This window comes from Podarcis vaucheri (assembly GCF_965113315.1).
Source record: "Podarcis vaucheri genome assembly, chromosome: 3".
In the NCBI taxonomy this organism is placed as follows: domain Eukaryota; kingdom Metazoa; phylum Chordata; class Lepidosauria; order Squamata; family Lacertidae; genus Podarcis; species Podarcis vaucheri.
Window position 1 is genome coordinate 57,911,598 of NC_138761.1, and position 16,330 is coordinate 57,927,927.

Here is a 16,330-nt window from a genome sequence, read left to right on the forward strand (position 1 = left end):
ACCTTTAACTTTACCTTTATGCACTCCTGAATAGTCTGGAAACACGTCCATGGTTCTTTAGGGCCGAAAAAGGAGCAACAGAAAAACAAATCCATGTGTTGGAAGCGGTCCTACCACCTCACCCCTCCCTCTATAAGGCAGGGAGGCCATTGGAAGCAAGTGTCCTATTTCACACAACAGCTTCAGCAGTGCAGGGGATCTCTGACCCAAGGGGAGAGTTCAGGTTCAGGGTGAAGAGCAAGGCAAAGTAACACTAGGTCTGGGACTAGTGTTGATGCCAAGTAAGGCACCCTGGACAGCTCCATGCTGGGCTCCAGCTGCAGGCTCCACAAGGGCACCACTGAGCAGCCCACCTCAGCACAGGCCCTTCTTTGTGTGCCTCCTTGAGAGGTCCAGAGGCTGGCAATACACAAACAGGCCTTTTCTGGAATGCTCTCCCCAGGGAGGTTTGGCTGGCACCTTCATTAAACATTATACACAGATCAAGCCACCATGATGTCTGGAAATCCCCTTGTCTGAAAAAACACAGTGGGAAAGATACGGTTTTCTCATTGAAGGAAGCACACCCTGCCCCACCAGGAAAAAAAGGAATGGTATTGTAGCCAACGGATAAAGAAGCACAAGGGGTGTGTGCATCTCATTTTCTGCAACCCAGCAACCGACTGCACAGTCTTGCTTGCAGTGCCTTCGGAACAGAGCTTTTCTATGAAGAGACTGGAGCTGGAGCTGAGCTGAGCACTCATGAAGAGAAGCAGAGCTCTGAACAGCGAACTTCTACCATTCTATAATATTTGTGAACTTTTCAGTGCAGTTGGGGCCTCATTTGATTTTAATTCTAAATTACGTATTGAACTGCCTTGCATCCACCTACCTTTAAAGCACTTCCAAGTTCCTGGCCTATGATAGGGCAGCCATAGCTGATAACAAGGGGGAGGAGCACAGCTCAATAGCACAGCACCTGCTGTGGATGGTGAAGACCCTGGAGAACTACTGCCGCTCAATACAGACAATACTGAGCTCAATGGATCAGTTGTCTGCATGGTTTAAGGCAGCTCCCCATGCCCCTAAGTTCCTTCAGATTCAGATGAATGCTAGTGCATATCATAGAGCTAGCAAGAAGTGAGACACAGTGCCGTTCATTTCTGACTGCCCATTTAGACTTTACTCTGACAGCCCATTTAGACCTTATTCAAGCAAGCATCTTCTCATTACTTTCCCAAGACTTTTAAGCAAAGTTTATAGCCATGCATTACTTGGGCCAAACTTAAATGCTCTCTCTCTGTGTTTTCTGCTGCCAAACTGCAAACAGAGCTATTTCCCTGTTTACTTTCAGTTTAAGTGTTTGTGTTCCCTTCATGTTTAATCTTCTTTCTCTGGTGGTGCTCCTGAGTCATGTGTTAGGCCGCCTTATGAAGTTTCTCCATTAAACTATCAGGGCATGCATACATACATAATTTTATGTGTATGCTGCCTTTCCACAGTTCAAAATATGCTCAAGGCGGCTTACAACATGAGAAAATGCATAACTACAATGTAACAAAAGTAGACATAAACAATAAAGCATTAAAAAATACAAAACCAAACCAAACAATTTCCACATAAATCACAACAAAAACTAAAATAAAATACTCACTTGTACTCTAAATCCTGCAATTTTTTGACTGTGAAGATTACACACAAACAAAATTACAGTGGTACCTTGGTTCCAGAACTCAATCCGTTCTGGAAGTCTATTCTACTTCCAAAACGTTCAAAAACCAAGGTACGGCTTCCGATTGTCTGATTGGCCCCAGAAACAATGCCGACAACTGAAATGGACGTTCAACTTCTGAAAAACATTCACAAACCGGAACACTTACTTCCGGATTTGTGGCATTTGGGAGCCAACTTGTTCCTCAACTAAGCCATTTGGGAACTACTGTATACAGATAAATAAAAGAGAAGAATATGTAACATTACATAGCTATTTATTATTAGACATATTTGCATCCTACCAGTGTTTCAAGTTGTTGAGGACAATATGCTTGAGATAAACAATCATTTTATTATATGGGGGAAGTCCCCTCAGGTGAGGGCAGCCTTTGCCAATCTGGAGCCCTGCAAGTCCTTTGGACTACAATACCCATCAACTTGAACTAGCATGGTTATGCTGTTTGGGGCTGATAGTTGTAGTGCAAAACATCTAGGGTGCACTAAGTTGGCAAAGACTGGCCTAGAGGTATTGATTAATATCCAAAGCTCCCTCTCCTTGGATTTGTCTCTCCTCTGTAACTCCCAACTCAACATCCAGAGGGTTGGGAGACTTTCAGGACCTACAAGGAGAGGAGACCGAAGTCTCATCATGTGAGTGGAACTCCTTGCATGCAGTGCTGGGTGCACCCTATGTTCCTACAGCAGGACTCAAGCCTTTCTCCTGGGCTTTCCATGTTGAGCCTGTACTTGCAGTACCAGTGTGATTTGGACAGGTGGTGTAGTGCTATCATTACTGGGTTGTAAATTGTGCATGGAGTATAGATCTGGGTGACTCCATGGTGTTGTTCAGCCACTGCTGCACACTGATTGGTGCATGGGTACTGTGAGCGCAGTGTCAGTGTGCAACATCATGATTGGTGACAAGAACTTCCAGGAATGCTGTGGGCATGTCTATCAGTGTTACTATGTTGACTTGAGTTTCTTCTACTCTTGCAGTTTTGATCTTGTGGCAAGTTGGGCAAAGGATGAAGATTATGTTGCACTGGTGTTAGATATCATTATTAAGCCCTATGTTATATATGAGCTACAGGATGGCCCATCCTTCTCTCAAATGCTAGGTGCTGCTCTGGCTAGAATACAGCCATTATCAAAGCCCCCACTCTCTCTTTCATAACCACTTCAGAAAACACCTGCTCGCACAATGTGAAAATGAAACTGAACTATATTTTTTTAAGCCATTGACCAGCTCTCTTTAACATTACATTGCACTAAATGCAGAACTCTTTCAAAATGTTTTTCTCCCTAACAAAATGATTAGCCCTGGAAATTAATCTCAGCTTGCTGAAATACCCCCCTGTATATATTGAATAGCAGCTCTTGAGAAGGGACAAGAATGTAACTCAGTGCTTCTCCATACTTCACCAATGTGCAACTGGGTTGGAGCAGTTTCCGTGTTTTGGAAAGTGCACAGAAGATCGGTCACAATATTTTCTTTTCCTTCTGGGGTTGCTACAATGAATATCCACAGGCCTCTCACCACCTCCTCATCATCTGTAACATCAGGTAAAAAAATAACAGCATATCCATTTTCTGGTTGACTTGCCAGAGGCAGCTTCACAGATTTTGACTATGTGAAACATCATGGTTATATTTGGATTTCCTACAGCTGATATGTAGCATATGGACATCGCACACATCTGCAACTGGTACCACTTTATCAAGCAGTGTCGAATCGATTAAATTAAATAGTTTAAACTGAATTTCAAATAAATGTGCAATTAATTGTAACTGTTTGGAATTCTATTGTGTTGTTATCTTCCTTAGTGGACAATGCTTTTTGATAGGGTAGGGAGCTTTGGGACCCACTGGACTAGGTGGACCGTAGAGCATTCAGTCAAAGGCTGCCCCTGATGTCGTGTCGGGGGGGGGGTCTGCTCTTTATTCCCCGGATCCATCCCAGCAGTATAAGCTGCCGGACTTCTCAGCGTCGTCCGGGCTCCGGAGGCAGCTCCGCTTCCCGACACGGCCGCCCGCTGCGCTCGGACGCCCAAGTCCGAATCTAGCTCGGTTGCCAACCTCCCCACCGGAAAAAGGCAGCTCTTCTCTCTTGCTTGGCCGAAACTTAGCCGTTTCCTCTCTCCGATATGAAACAAATAAATGAGCAAATAAATCTGGAGCGGCTCCCGCCACCTCGCCCGGGCGCTCACCTGGACGCGCGCGCGCCCCGCACAAACACGTGGCCCGCTGGCCTGCTCGCGGGGATCTTTTCAACGTGCCGCCTTCTCTCCTCCGGAAAACTCAGCCCGAGGGTGGGGGGGCTAGTCTGGGCAACTCCCCCTCCCTCCTCCCCCGCTCGCCAGACAGCCTCCTCCCCCACCTCCTCGGAATCTCCCCGGGGAGGGGGGAGGCGGCGTGTGGGGGGGGGGCCGTGGGCGGCGGCGGCGTGTGTGCGGGGGAGGGGGGCAGCGAGGAGTGAGTCACGCTCGGGAGAAGCGGGGAAACTCCAGCTGCTGTGCCGGGGCCAGCGCTGGCGGCAAGGCGCGTGCGCAGACTACTGAGGTCTGGGCTCTCCACCCTCCTCCTCCTCCTCCTCCTTCCCTTGCTTTGCTCCCTCTCTCTCCTTCCCCCCTCTCCCTCCCTCCCTCCCTCCCTTCCTCTCTCTCTCCCTGCCGGCTGGGTGCTGAAGTTGGGCGGATGGCAGCCCAGCAGCTCCGCTAGGGACCAGCGGCGCCAGCCTTTTTCGCCGGGATCGCTCAGGGCGGAGCGCGCGCAGCCAGGCGGGGGCGGGTAAGACGCCGGAGCGCTTTCCCTTTGGCAATCTCGGCCGCGCACGGAGCCCCGGCCCCAAAATGTCTGCTTTTGGAGGGACCCAGATGCATGCAGGGGGGAATGGCGAGAGCTCCATCAGGAGCCTGGCGAGGGGAGAGGGAGCTCCGCGCGGGCAGGGGGCGAGCGGGGGGGGGCTGGCGGCGCCTTCAGAGGTGCGCGCCTCCGGGTGTGCTGGGTGCCGGCGGGGGGGGGGTGTTGTTTCTCTCCAGTGATGCAGAAAGGGGTGGGGAGCGAGAGAGGCTCGCCGGGGTGTCTTCCCTGGACCGACTGCCACACGCACACACGGGGGCTGCAGATGGAGGAGAAGGATGCTGCCGGGCTCGGCGAGCGAAGGGTTGGAAACCGAGCGAGTCAGAGAGGCAGAAGATGGGGTTGGGAAGAGGAGATTTTTTTTTTCCCGGGTGGGTGGGGAGAAATTTCGTAAAAAGGGGTGTAGCGCTGAAAAGAGGGGTGGCAGAGCTCCTGAAATGTGCACATGTCCGTTTTTCAGAGATGAAAAGATGCTGGGTGGTTTTGTTTTGTAATTCCCTCAAATGCCTCCCAGAGAGGTATCTGGGTTGATTCCCTGAAAGTCTCCAGCCGATTCACACCCCTCACATCTCTAATGCATAAAGATCCTGGCAACGTGTAGAGCCATTTAAGAAAAATGTTGTGGGGTTTTTTTAAGCGCTTCCAAATCTTGGATTAGAACTCTTTCCTTTTAAATAATCAGCGACAACCCCTAACGGAATTTAACATGCCACCAATTTCAGAAAGAAGGAGGGGGTGAAAAGAGGAGAAACACCCTCTGAATCTCTAGTAGCTGCTTTGGTGTGAAGGGGACACCACGGAGGGATGGGAGGGGGGTGAGAGGGGGTGACAGACAGCCTCTTTGCCTTTCCTAGGGAGAGCCAGGCATGCTTCCCCCCTTTCTATACCAGGCAGAGCCTCTCCTGGCTGAACGCCACCCAGCCACCCTCTTCATGCATTCTGCGGCATCGGCAGGGGGGCTTGGACTTGGCCAGATTCTTCTCCCCATTACTGTGGAAATATTGGGGGAGGGTGAGATTGGAGGAGAGAGAGAGAGAGAGAGAGAGAGAGAGACTAGGCTACAGCTAGCAGGATCCTTGCCAGCCTGCTTAGGCTAGAAGGGCAGCAGAGCATCTCTCCCCAGGTAAAATAAAAATCTGTTGCCCACCCACCCATAGCTGATACACTGACAGAGTGATTGAAATCTTCAGTTTTTGCTTAGAGTGTCCTGGCGGAATTGCTGACTCTGCCAATAGGCATGTATGTGTGTGTAATTTTTTTTGGGGGGGACGACGACAACGACAATACACAGGGTAAGGAGAGAAGGGTGGCAGATTGTGATGGATGGGATCTTCCTTTCAAAGTCAGCTCTCCCTCCATCTTTCTCTCCAGGAAGCCGTGAGATCTGATGTCTCAACACTCTTTTCTGCTTACCTCTCAGCTTCTAGGATTCCTTTCCTTCCAGTCAGTTTCTGGTCTCTCAGGATAATTTTTAGGTAGATGGGCTACTCAAGTCAAGACCACTACTTCTATGCTCTTTTAAAATTTGAATTAATGGGATCTTTCTTCAAAGAGTTGTAAAATGTTTTAGTTTCTTAATTTCCATTATCGTGTTGTATTAGGAAGGTCTCCAGGGGAGTGATGAAGGGGTATTGGGCACTCACCCAAAATGTTGCCTGCAAACCCCAGCATATATTTGTTTGTAATTTGTGTGACAAAATCCTTACTCCCTTCATAATGGCCTTTGTACTTCTTCACTCCCCCAGTCTAGCTTTCCAACATTGGCCCTGACAAGTCGACAACCTGCCTTTGTGTTTCTGTACTTCATTCATACTATGTATGTTAAATTGGAATCAATCAGAAAATTATTGTCACAGGGATGTGGTTATTCCATAGCATTCTTCATTGCCCAATCTCTGCACTGCTTCTGCTGCACACCTCCTTTTCCCCATTCATAGCCTAATCTCTATGCATAGTTAGTCAAAAGTAATTCCCTATGAGAACACAGGAGAGGAGCCTCAGTTCTGCATCAGAAAAGTGGTTTCTTCTGTGGTCATTTGCGGAAAAGGAAGGTCTGGATTTAAACTAAACCAAAAGCTGCGCTCAAACTCCTAGAATCCTTAAACTTTCAGCTTATGAGTGGGCAGTCTATTGTAATTCTTTGGTGATGGAGATACACTCTATACATGTTCTGAGGCACTCTTAGTTCATATGTTCAAGGGCCAAATCTTGGCGTGGTAAATAGATTCTGGGTTCAGCCCTGGTCAGGCTAGTCTCAAACTAAACTTTCACCCCTCTTACTCAGAATATTATTAGCGTCAGGGGACTAATGAAACGTCAAACAAAACTATAATCTGTTCTTATCAGTTTTTTCTTCTCTCAATAACTTCCTGGCTCCTGTATCATGTGTGTCCTTTGCAGCTGAATGAGTGAAGGAACCTCATATGTCTTGTTTGAAAAGCAGAACATGAAAGATGCATAAAAATAAAGCAAAGCTGTGTGTTGGAGGTGAAGTGGAGGATATGGAAGTTCTAACATACTGCATGGACCAGGCCTATATTTATGGCATGCCAAAGTATTGTCAGTGTGGAATGGACCAGAGTGAGGGATTTTTTAAAATTTCAAGAGCCACATTCCCTGAGCGGTAATTTATCTGGGGTTGTATGCCAGCAGTGGGGAAGGGACGAAAGTGGGAAGAGGTTACAGGATTGCATGGTCCGTGCACTCTTTCTATGCCACCCCTTCTCTCTCCTCTGTCTTTTTCTCTTACACGCACATGCACATGATCTGTAAGAAGAATCAGTTCTAGGTATCTATCCGCAGCATGCATAAGAATGTATTAAATAAGTTGGGGGGCACCACTGCCCTAAAAATTCACTCCTTTATACTGGGTAGCAAATAAAATTATAACAGAGAAATGACTTGAATTCATGTCTTTTCAACAGGGACAAACATCTCTCTTTTGCAGTTTCCAATCTTCCTGGCATAACTACCATGGTTTGTACATAAGTAGCCCCATTTCTCTGTGTGTTTGTGTGTTGACATTTTCATGAGCTTCCTAAGGAAGGACTAGTTGAACTTCCCCTCTCATCAGAAGTATTGGGATTGAAAGGCATGGACATGACACAAAGAGGAAATAGAATGCCCTCCATGTTACCTTGGCCTGCTCCTTTGCCCCTAGCTGTCAGGGGGACATGCTACTTATCTTGGATGTTGGCTGGAACTCTGGGCTCAGGAGGTTATAAGCATGTGGTTGAACCTCTGGTTGATAAACTTTGTTGATAAACTGCTTGGCACCCTTCTTCCTCTATTTCATTTAATCAAGATGGCTTCCTCCAGACAGTTCTAGAATCTAAGCAGAAAGAACTAAGTTGTGTGTTGGTGAAGGAACCCAACAAATCTTCACTAGGTGGAGGAAGAATGGAGTTTGAGGAAACAGTAGAGAATAATGGAAGGAAGAGCTTCTAATGGAGATTCAGGGACCATATTTTCCGATCAATACAGTGGTACCTCAGGTTACGAACTTAATTCATTCCGGAGGTCCGTTCTTAACCCGAAACCGTTCTTAACCTGAGGTACCACTTTAGCTAATGGGGCCTCCCACTGCCGCCGCCCTGCTGCCGCGTGATTTCTGTTCTCATCCTGGGGCAAAGTTCTCAACCCGAGGTACTGCTTCTGGGTTAGTGGAGTTTGTAAGCTGAAGTGCTTATAACCCAAAGCGTTTGTAACCCAAGGTACCACTGTACTTCATCAAACTTCCTTGGTCTTCAGCTTAGTTTCCTGGTGGTCTGCCCTAGAGCAGGGACGGGGTACCTGTCATCCTCCAGATTTTTATTCTTGTTGGACTCTGGCTCGAGACCCATCAGCCCCAGCCAGCAGGTTTAATGGTCAGGGATGAAGGGGGCTGGTAGTTCAGCATTGGCTATGTTGGTTGGAGTTGATGGAGGCTGCTCTATTCTAAGAGTCATCCATCTTCCTAGCTCTCATATATTTGCTTAGTTCTTGTCTTGCTGATCAGTTCTATGCCGTGATCATCTGCAGAGAAACCCCTCACTAGAAAACAAGGACAATATTTTTTTACAAGTGTGTAAGAATAATGATGTAGCTGCTAGAGTAGTGACATTCAACTACAGAGACCCGAGTGCAAAATCTCTGCTCAGACACAAAGCTTCCTGGGAGACTGCTGGCTAGTTATTACCTCCTAGGCTATAATAAAAAAAACCTTACAGGGTTGTTGTAACAATGAAAAATCAGGGTAAAATCTGCATTCACTGGATTATATTGCTCTGTTAATACAACTCTTGCATTTTTAATTGGCTTGCAAAGAGTTGCAGGGTACATGTATTGTATATGCTAGGTAGAAGGGGTTGCCAACTTGTCTGGACGTTGGTTTTAATAGCAGCATAATACACAGGAATCAGTAGGTGAAGCTTTTTAGAAGAAAGAAGATAAGCAAAATAGTAGCAACCTAAAGGTACTGGTAACATGTGCCAGTGGTGAATATTGAGTTGAAGAGCCACCTTGATAATACTCAATAGCCGACTGTTTCAGCTTCTAAACATGGCCTTTCATGACAAATCAAACATTTGGGTTGACTTTTTACAAGACAATACATATAAACTTGACAGCATATTCTAGGCAGGGGGGCGGAAATGAGAGAATTTGGTGGTGATTTTGGGTCTGACTGACTGGCATCTGCAATGGAATTTTGTAGAAAGGAGACTCCAGAATACTTTCACCTTGAATTTGGCTTCCCATTACACACAGCTATGCTAGGCCTATTCAGCAGGGTCCAGGCTTTGGTGCGTGGTAAAGTTATCATCAGTGCATGCCTAGAAGTCAGCATTCCTCATTCATGGTGCCGATCTGGCCATCCCTGTCTAGTCATCCAAGGCTCTTGTCTATGCCATGCAGTCTGCAGCAGGCCCAGGAATGCCCCAAATGTGCAAGGAGGAGGCTTCTAATGTTGTTGTTGTTAAAGAGTAAATAGGATACTGCAGGCAGCAGCCTCTGTGTTCTGTAGTTTCAATCCACAAATGCAGCATTTTTCAATAATCAGAAGGTTCAGCACATCAGCTTTTAAAGTATTTTAAAAGCAAGTTTCTGTCTTTTAAGGCCACAAAGATGTTTTCAAAAACATGGGGCGAACCAAAATCCCAGCAACTCGAGAAGAGCAGAATTTCTGTGAATGGTCAGACTGGTTTTCAGTTATCCTCATAGCTCTTGCCCCTTATCATGGCTAGCAGAAACAAAATATATCTGGTAAAATATATAAACATATGAAGATGTATATGGGATGGAGAATCCAGCTTTTATTGGAACAGAATTGAAGGGAGAATTTAACTTTTTTTTTAAAGAAAGAAAGAAAGATAGAACACTGTTATCTGATAGATGCATTGGCAACGATGGATCGAAACATCCATGCAAAGCTATCAGCAGCCTGGTCCTATTGATCATTTTTACCTACCACAGCACAAAAAGTGGTTTGCACCATGTAAAGTGAAGCAGTGCCTTCTGCTGAGCCTGCTTTTCTGAGTATCTACAAATGGTGACCTACCAAACTAGCATCAGCTCACCAAAGACCTGATAAACCTTCTGTTTTTTGCTGCTTGCCTGACATTACTAAAACGGGATTGTCAAACAGCTGCCAAGTTGTGTGTCTGATGGCAAGGATGCATTTCTTGGCACAATGGAAGAACCAGATAGATGCCTTCTTAAAACTTTTCACTCAGGCATTTCCTTTGGGGTGATCCAACTATATTGATTTATTAATCCAATCTACAGGCTTGTGGTGCATTTTGTATTTACGGTATTTTCTGGGTGTTATTTTGTTGTTTGCTTTTCACCATCATGACATTTTCTTGAAGTTGGCAATGTAGACATTTTAGCAAATAATTAAATAAATAAATAGGAGGGAGGAAGAGTACTTCGTTGTCATTGCTGCAAGGAGGCTGCCGGCAACCAGATTTTTAAAGGCACCAATGGCAGTTAGGTTCTTGGATTCTTGCAGACTGGCTGGTGAGTTGTGTTTCAGTTGGTGGATTTCAAATTGTGCAGACCGTGTGTGGAATCTTTGTGCAAATGAAAACAAGGCTCGGTGGTCCTATGAACTAGGACAGAGATGAGCGCCCCCATCCTATAATGTGAGGCTTAGCTTAAATACTTCATTAATAGGGCTGTGAGACTTGAAGTCTCCTGTTCACAAAGTATTTAATTTAGTGCACTGTATTAAAGCTACTTTGGTACCACTGAATTTGTTTAATCTAAATTGGCATACATGGCTTGCACTGTTTGCCTTCTGCCTTCCACCCGTCTTCATGAAGACTGAATCTGAAAGACAAATAAGAATCCAGATTAAAGAATGTCTTAAAATGGAGAATTTATGTGTGAACTCTTGACAGAAAACAGCCTGATATGTGGGGTTAGAACTGTTGGAATGGTGCCCCATCAATATCCTATCACTTTGCTTTGTAATGAAGTAAAACTCCTCAGGAATGTAACTGCTGCCTTATCCTGAGTCAGATCATTGGTCAATTTAGCTCGGTGATGCCTACACAGGCTGGAATCAGCTTTCCAGGGTTTCAGACAGGCGACATAAGAACATTAGAAGAGACTGCTAGATCTAGTCAAGGGCCATCTACTCCATCCATCATCCTGTTTTTGCAGTGGCCAACCAGTTGCCTGTGAGAAATCTGCAAGCAGGACCTGAGCACCAGAGTCCTCTCCTCTCCTGCTGTTTCCAGCAACTGGTATTCAGAAGCATTCCTGCCTCTGGCTATGGAGGCAGAGCACAGCCGTCAGGGCTAGCAGTCAGCCTTCCCTGAGTATGGGACCTTCGACATACAAAGCAGATTCTCTGTCACTAAGAAGTTACTTTATAATGAATTTAACGTTGAAAAAAACTAGACCCAATAAAGCAATTTATTGAAAAGGAGTGTTCATGCCAACAAATTGGAATATGTGGGTTAGTCTGAGGCAATGAATGCTGGCATTAACCAACAAATGAGCATATGTTAATGTATTGTGAGAGTTGCATCCCCTGAGCCTATCCTGCACTGAGCCCAAGCATATCGACCTACAATCTGGACTTGGCGCCTTTAACTGCTACTGATATATCAGTGGCTTCCCTTACTAAGCTGGCTGAGGGGGTCTCAGGTGTGATATTTGACAGACTCAGGGTCTTAGACTTGGGGCACTTCAGTCCCAAAGTCCACCCCCACTGTATATGGCGAGGGAAAGGCTCTTGGCATGAATTTTGGTAGAGAAGAAAGCATGGTCGATAGTACAATGGAGATGTGTGGAGTCCTAGCATAGGGCTTCCCTATCCTTTGATCATATCCTCAAACTACAGTCATACCTTGGTTGTCAAATGCCTTGGTAGTCAGACCTTTTGGCTCCTGAACACTGCAAACCCGGAAGTGAGTGTTCCAGTTTGCGAATGTTTTTTGGAAGCTGAACGTCCGACATGGCTTCCACTTGAGTGCAGGAAGCTCCTGCAGCCAACCGGAAGCAACGTCTTGGTTTTTGAACCATTTCGGGAGTCGAACAGTTCGACAACCAAGGTACCACTGTATATTTAATAAGTGGCTTGCCACTATATTTAGCGATTCCTCCTGTGTGATTAATGTATACTTAATACTGAGGTTCAGTTGGCTGGATCAAGATGGGCCATTTTTGAGAGCTAAAGGCGCTTTCCTAAAGGTGGTTCAAGCCATATCATTCCATCTTAAACATCTGTAGCTTTCCCCAAAATCCTGGCTGGGGACAGTAGTTTGTTAAGGATGCCGAAACTCCTATTCCCATCACAGAGCTACAGTTCCCTGGAAAGAGGGATTGACTGTTAAACCACTCTGAGAATTACAAGTCTGTGTAGATGAAGCCTTCCTAGGGAGTAAGCCCCAATGAACACATGCCCATTTCTTAACTTGGCTAGTGTTGTTGTGTATAATGAAATTCTGACTGTATTCAAGTATGAGTGAGTAACAGAGAATGAGAGAAGCAAACAACAAATTAAGACCCTTCAGTATAGTGTGTGTGTTACATCTTTCAAAAAATTGTGGTGCAGCATGTCCCTGAACCTTTTAGTAGTGGATTAGTCATATATCTCATGAACTGCTATATTATTCTTTCCTTCATCACCATTTAACATGAAGCCTGTCCCCATTTTCCCTTGTATGTTTCATTTGGCTTTGAATATGACCCTCCAATAGCCGTCCGGCTTCGTCCAATGAACAAATTACATTGCATGATTTCCCCAATTCATTTTGTCCCTCTTTTGTCACTTTTAAAACACTTTTAAAATGGGAGAGAACAACCCCAGTATGCATCTCAGCGAAGGCAGCAGGTTCAACAGATGTTGCTGAGTTTGTTCAGTCGGGCGTTCTCAATAACCGCAAAACTGCTAATTGTGACAGGCAGCAGATTTTATAACCTTGTGCTGGCATCCAGTTACAGTGTTCCCTGCCTAAATCAGCTTTGCCAAATGTATTCCTACGGCTGCTGCATGCTCAAAGCCCACAAAGACTGGAGACAGACAAAAAAAAAATCTTATTTATGTAAAACGTTAGTTAGCTGCTCTTCAGCTGTAGCTCCCTAAACATAACTTCTTATTATTTTTTTAAAAAAACTAATATTCAGATTGTCTTCCATCATGAAACCCAAGGCAGCATATATACGAATATAAGGCAAGACTGCTGGATCAGAACAGTTGTCCACCTAGTCTAGCATCCTGTTTTTACAATGGCCAACCAGATGCCTGTGAGAAGTCTGCAACTGGGCATGAGCACAACAGCACTCTGCCCACCTGCAGATCCCTGCAACTGGTATTCAGAGACATGGTGGTCCTGCCAGTGGAAATAGAGCATAGCCAAATGGTTCTCTTGCATACACCCCTCCCTTCTGAGCTTACCTTGTACTTGCATTGGGGTAAAAGCTCTATTTACACCAATGGAAGTTTGTCTTCTACCGTGAATAGCAGGTGTGTGGGACCTCTGTGTGGCACAAATGGACCTCTTGCTCCACTTGCTAGGGTCGTGATCCAGACTGATAACTGTATGAATGGTGTCTAATCTCAAAGACTGCCTCTTCCATATGAACCAACCCAGACCCTGAAATCATCTTCTGAGGCCCTCCTTCCTAAACCTCCTCCTCAAGCGGTCTGGAGGGTGGCAACACAAGAACAGACCTTCTCTGCAGTGGCTCTCCATCTGTGGAATGCTCTCCCCAGGGAAGTTCGCCTGGTGCCTTTATTATACACCTTTAGGCGCTAGGCAAAAACGTTATTTTTTAACCATGCCCTTGATTGACCTACTGACATCCTATACCCATTTTAAAATGTGGCACTTTTTGGGAGGGGGTGTTTTTGGGTTATTATTCTTATTTTGATTTTATATTATTGTGATATTTTCTGTGAACCGCCTTGAGAACTCCAGGTATAGGGCGGTATATAAATTCAATAAATAAATAATCTAGCTTTGCCCTGATCAAGGCATCCTCAATTTAGAAAATTTTCTGCTGTATATTTTTCAGCAGAAAACCTCCTGTTTTTATCAATTAATTAAAAATATAATGCAGCTCCCGTACAAGTCAAGCTAGGTGGCTAGAATGGTTACACAATACCAGCAAAATCCAAAATTAACTTTTAATTAATTAACTTTTCTCAAGTTAATTAAAGACAGGCACAAGAAACAGGGCCTTCTTAGTGGTGGCCCACTGCTTATGGTACTCCCTCTTCATAGGGGTATTTGTGGCCACATTGATACCAGACTTTTTTTTTTTTAAAAAAAAAAAAGCCTTGAAGACCCACTTCTTTCACTTGTCTTTTGGTTCAGACTTGGTTTGGCTTGATGCTGTTTTAGAAAATATTAGTTCCAATCAGATGAATTGAGGAAGCCGGCTTTCTATTAATTCCCTAAAGTTGTCGCATCTGATGATGTTTGGTCACCAGGGGGATGTATTGAAGGTCAGGCTACCACAAAAAAGCAAAGAAGTGCCAGGAATTATAGACCCAGGTTATGTTATCTTTCGCACAGCCCTGCTGGGCCTGGTTGTTGCACTTCCCAGCAGGGGATTCCCCCAAACAGAGCCTCCTGGCACAGAATCTGCTCTGCCATTCTCAGGGGAAAAGGAGCCGTGTTTTAGACTGGAATGTTCAAGCGACAATTCCTGAGTCTTTGTGCACACACTGATAGGTACGTTAATATCTGGGTGAGGAGAGGCGGAAGAGAAATGCAGACTGAATGAAAAATTCAGTGATGAGCCATGTTTGCTGTAATGCTGCTTTTTGAACTCGGGAGAGGTTCATCTAGTGTACGTTTTTCTTCATGGCAAGATCATCACAGGCTTCACACTGCTACCGTTTAATTCCTGCCATGCTCAGCCTCAAGCAGATGCAAGCAGACAATCGGACTGATGCTGATTTGCCTCATTTGAAGAGCGGATTCACTGCACGGTGCTTCTCTCCATCAGTAAGTCCCATTGTAACAGGCACAAGCGAGAGAGCAGGTTCAGTGCATTTATTTAGTGCATGCATTAAGTACCTAGATACTTGGTCAAATCCGCGGTTTGATTTTGTTCCAGAAATGGCAAAATGCTATATATTAGCTGGCAGTTCCTTGCGAAGTGAGATCGCATTTTAACGTATCGCTAATATAATTTTGTTCGTACGGCAGTTCCAAACCGTTATACTGGTCAGCATTCATGAGGCAATTTAGGGCGTTCAAAACATTTCCTGCACATTCTCTTGTTTGTAATCCTGTAATTCTGTTTGTAATTATATGGCAAATAATCCTGTAAGCTAGATCAGTTTTATTCTTCTCAGATTGCAGAGGAGGGTCTGAGTTTATGAGAATGTGGAATGCCTATAACCATCCACTGTATTCAAGGGAGAGGTTTGCTTCAAACAGGGTGGGGGAGGGAGGCTGAGGCTTCCTGATTTGCCACTCAAATCTCTCAGGGTGCTTCCAAATGGGGGTTTAATATTGCAAACACACGAATCAAATAGATCATTAGATATATAGAGATAGGGAGATATAGTTGGGTTTTCTGCCAAAAGGGTATATCCAAATTAAATCAGGGGCGAGGGGAGGGATACATACTGGAATTTTGATACCAATGGCATCATGTGGAGACTGGCATGCATGAGAAGCACCAACCACACAATAAACACTGATTTTGAAGCACCCTTGGTATTTGTACAATATGTTGTGAGGGCATCAGAATTAGCGTCTCTAGGAATTCAAATAGCCTGATTATAGCTTCTTAAAAGCCAATGTGGAGGCAGTGGTTAGAGTGCTGGACTCGAATATGAGAGACGAGAGTTCAAATCCTCACAAGGAAGCTCACTGGTTGACCTTTGGCCAGTCACTGTCTCTCAGACTAACCTACTTCATGGGATTGTTGTGAAGATAAAACATGTATGGCATTTTTATCCTTGGAAGATAAGCTGAATATAAATGCATCTTAAAAAATAAATAAATCACCTCTTAAATACCCAAAGTGTGAAGGGAAGATGAGAAATTTCAGTCCTGTAGGAACGTGTTATTCTGTATCAGGAATAATCCCTGGTAGATTACTCTCACTTGGCTTACTTTTTTTGTGTTTTGAAATGCCTTATTAACATGTTTGTTAATGTGAGTTACAAGAGTTACCAGAGTCGGCATTCTTCAGTCCTTTACCCTGTCCTAGAAGTCTCCAGAACAGGAGAGGGGCCCCTGCAGATCTTGTTGGACTGACTCCAACTCCCATCAGCCCCAGCCAGCAATGATCAGGGACGAAGAGAGTCATGAGTCAATCCAACAAC

General features: G+C 45.0%; 1 protein-coding gene across 5 annotated transcripts in view; it reads left to right on the plus strand.

The window, feature by feature from the left end:
- Positions 1–4,211: 4,211 nt before the first annotated feature.
- The window catches only part of RGS17 (regulator of G protein signaling 17), a 64,025-nt gene continuing 51,906 nt past the window's right edge, over positions 4,212–16,330 (plus strand). For 2 of the 5 annotated variants that reach the window (XM_082215358.1, XM_082215359.1), the window contains exon 1: positions 4,377–4,479. The gene's annotated coding sequence lies outside the window, so the exon portion shown is untranslated. Of the gene's footprint in view, positions 4,480–16,330 lie in introns of all 5 variants that reach the window. The other 3 variants (XM_082215363.1, XM_082215362.1, XM_082215361.1) reach the window with 3 other exon arrangements.